The following is a 4,150-nucleotide window of genomic DNA, read 5'->3' as shown; positions in this document are numbered from 1 at the left end:
GTTTTTTATCAAAAAAATGGCTTTCTGCTCAAAAAAATAAAGCATATATTTCAAATAGTACATCCTAATCATATAGCTTAACTAACCTTCTTGTATGTCGTAAAGTGGTGAGTAGTTTAATTTTTGTAAAAATGTATATATTTGCAACACTGTGACATCACAAAAATACCACACAGTGGGTGCATTTTTTTTTTCCAAATAGAAATTGATGCTAATAATTTTAATTCCTGATGCTAATGACCAGAATTAGGGGGATGCAGTTCCATGCTTTGAGTTGGCAATACTAGTCAATATAGCGTTAAGATTTCTATGGGACAATCTTTCAAACTTTATATCAGCCACTCCTCTCACTTTGTGAGCCTGGCAGAGAAAGTCTCCCCCTGCTCAAAGAGAAGGAAGTCCTTGTTAATCCTGTCAGGAATTGCCCTGCCAGCTGGTGACAGAGGTGGTGTTCTCTCTGTTCTTGCTCCGTCCCATCCTCCTGGGCATCCTTCCTGTTTACTCCCCCTGGGAGGGCTGAGGAGGGATTGGATGTGCTGCCAGGCAATGCTGTGGAAGGAGAAAAGTCTGAAAAGCTCCTGAAAGCTGAAGAGTAGACAAGGCCAGATCAGCATCTGAAATGTAGCCGAGCAGCTCCTGTGATAAGTGATGATGGAGGCAGCAGTGGGGAGCTGCAAACATGGAGGAGCCAGTCCACAGAAGAAAGGGGAATTTCCAGTCACCACCATCTATTTGGTCAAAGGTACCACTGCCTAAAGAGACACTCTCATTTCGCTGACTTTCAGTTACAGAGGAGATTAGAAAACAAACACACAAGAACAAAAAAAAGAAGAGCTCTATTACAGCAGGACATAGAGGGCACGGGCCCTACAGAAGATGACGGGGAAGAGGATAGGAAGGCAAAATATAAACATGTTTCTGCCATGCGGACAGAAGGTAACAGGCTATCCCTGGACGTATCTCGTACTGTTTACCAAACCCCTAAAGCTGCCAAAAAGTGGAACTCCCACTGACAGGAGCAAACTAAACTTCCATTACTCTTTGCTCTTACTTCTACATCATCCTTTCAGCTGCATCAGTTTCCCCACTAGTTCACCAGTGAGTCATGAAAAATCATGTTAATACAACAAGCTTGTTTTTTTTGCAGTAATGCTGGTTTAGGGTATTTATCAGACTTCAGTCCTACTTGTCTCATCCTTCTCAGGCTCTGGTTTTTTTCTTTTAGGCAGTTTTACCCGAGACCCTTATCACCGGATGTAACAAAAAATGGCTTGTAAATTAAATTCATTTTGCAAGAACAAATTCATCCCTGCAGTAAACTGCCATCGGAAGTTTAAACCCAAATGGAACATAATCTTTATATATTATGATGATACTGTGGAAGCAGCTATTCTAAAAAAAAATAAATAAATAGAAATTTGCAGTTCTTTCAAGAAATGACTGTTTCAGCCACTTATTACAGAAAGTGACTGGAGATTCAAAGCATTTCAGAAAATACTGGCCATGTTATTGCACTGTTCAACTCCATACTTGGCGACCACCTGAAATATCTAACATTTAATGAAATGCCTATAGGCATTATTCTAATGGGGAGGTCAAATATCAGCCCAGTGGAAGATAGAAATTGAAAATTTTACAAAGCAGAAATGACTTCACAATAGTCTCTACTATAGAAATTAGCATTTGTTCTGTGATTTATTGTGCATTTCTGAACAGTCTGGGAAATAAAATGAAGCAAAATAGCTATTTCTATTGTCTTTTAAGCTAGTAACTTCAAAAAGCCAGAGATTACACATTTTTTATAATACTTGTCTACTGTTTTCTGTCATTTTACAAAATAACTGGAAGTCATCTTGACAAATGGTTGAAGATTTTAGTCATTTTGCAAAATGACTGGTTTCATTATGTGACTGTAGCATATACCAGAAATAGGTCCAAGAGCAGTTATACATAAAAGAAGTAGTCAAACCAGATTTCTCCACTTGCTAAGTGCTGAAGATGCCTCTGGACTTTGAAGTTAAATTTACAGAAAAACTTTACAAAGATACAAGAAATACTCTGAGTACGTGATACCAAAAGGTGTTCAAGGCCAGGCTGGATGGGGCCCTGGGCAGCCTGGTCGAGTATTAGATGTGGAGGTTGGTGGCCCAGCCTGCACCAGGGGGTTTGGAGCTTGATGATCCTTGAGGTCCCTTCCAACCCAAGCCATTCTATGATTCTATGATTCTAATATAAAGAAGGCAAAACATTTGTCCTTGGTTTATGCAAACATCATCAGATGCACTGTTGAGCTCTTCAAAACTTGCTATACAGTCTTCCAGGAAAAAGGAAAGCATCACTTGGCTGAACAGTTTGCTGACCAATCTGTTTTAAAGAAGGAGCACTTAGTACAGGACAAATTGACTTTATGATATGCAGTTGATGACTTTAGGCAGTTTTAAGTGGAAAATGGTGTACCAGAACTGAGTCACCAAATTTTGTGTTCTCCATCCACTTCTATAAAAAAAAGGAGCTGAGGTTGCTCTACATCTTCTTGACATCTTTCTCATTTTTGGAGCTCCAGTCGTATTACAGGGTCATGATGGAATTGAATTCATTAATGAAGTCATGCAAGAACTGAAATATTTGTGGTCTCAGCTCAGCTTGGTACATGGAAAACCAGGACAGTCTCAAAGTCAAGAGCTGGCAGAGCATTCAAGTGGCAATATTAAGGAAATGCGCACTGAGTGTATGACAGACAATAATTCGTGGGAGTGCTCTTTGTGAATTCGCCTTGTGCAGTTTTCTAAGAATTCAGATCACCACTCAGGAATAAGCTGTTCACCATATTCAGCTCTGTTTGGAGCAGGCTCCAGGTGTGAGCTCACCCTTACCTCTCTTGTACCAGATATGATCAACTGCCCAATAACTGAGAAGGACCTGGTCTCTGTGCTGACTGTTCCTGCTGCACCATCCATACCAACAGCCAATGCAGATCCAGAGGAGCCCACTGGTACTGCCACCGGAGCTGAGGCTGTTACAGAGCCTTCATCCAGGTCTCCATTAGAAGAAATTCATCCACAGCTTCTGAAACCTCCACTCACATAGACCTTACAGACATGTGGCCTTTTGCCAACAGAGACCATGTCCAGTGCACAACTGTTAGCTATCCCAGCCTCCAAAACCCATCTGTTTCTCCCAGCAGGACAAAGGAGAACAGGCAGACCAGGCTGGCCAGGTGGAACAATACAGGTCAGCATCCAAGAAGAGGGAGTTTGGCCAAGACAACATCCAGCTGGCAACAATGGAGACAACGTGTCTCTCTCTCAGACTGATCAAAGGACCATCAAGGAAGACAAGTGGAACGTTACAGAGCAAAATAAATGCATCACAACTGTATCAATCATGAAAATAATTGCTAGCTCAGTGAGAAAAAGTACTGCTTTATGTTTCCGAGCTTAGGTTTTGAGCTTGCATTACTTAAACAGATTTTACATACGCTAAGTAATATATCAAGATATTTTTTCCAACATTAACTTAAAAAGTGAGAGATAATAACAGTTTGCTAATTTACCAGTCTGTATGTCTGGAGGAGAGAAAGGGGGTAGGGAAGGCAGCTATTGTTTTCTTTGGTGGAAACTAGAGCAACCTCAGCCTACCAACAGAAAGTTCCCCTTCCTCCTTGCCAGTGATTGCATTACAAGATAATACTTAATCATGATATAGTTTATGTCTGCCTTATGAAGGAATCAGAAACTGACATAGTATGGTTTTGTATTGACTTTCTTCTAAATGTATTTTACTGAATGCATTTAATTTCATTAGGGAGTTAATTAGCATAGCTGTTTCTCATTACTAATGTAATCCATACATATGCACATTCTCGTTATCTCTGCTATATCTCCCCTCCATGCAATCTTAAAATAAATGAGATAATTTCTCACAGAACTCTTCCGATATTCATATTCAAGAATATGCTCAGTTCAGAGCTGCTGAGTGGATATTGCATCTGTGTGCATTTTATTTTACTTCAACAGTAATCGACCTGCAAACTCAGTCACAAAAAACAAATGAACAAAAACCAGCAAAAACCATGAGAGGAGGGTGGTGTTTTCATTCTGTTAACGTGGTTAAACCGCAACATTCCACCACTAACAGCAGACTGCAAACC

Source organism: Numida meleagris, chromosome 2 (assembly GCF_002078875.1).
Source record: "Numida meleagris isolate 19003 breed g44 Domestic line chromosome 2, NumMel1.0, whole genome shotgun sequence".
Taxonomy (NCBI): Eukaryota; Metazoa; Chordata; class Aves; order Galliformes; family Numididae; genus Numida; species Numida meleagris.
The sequence above is the reverse complement of the archived record's forward strand: the minus strand, read 5'-3'. Positions refer to the sequence as shown.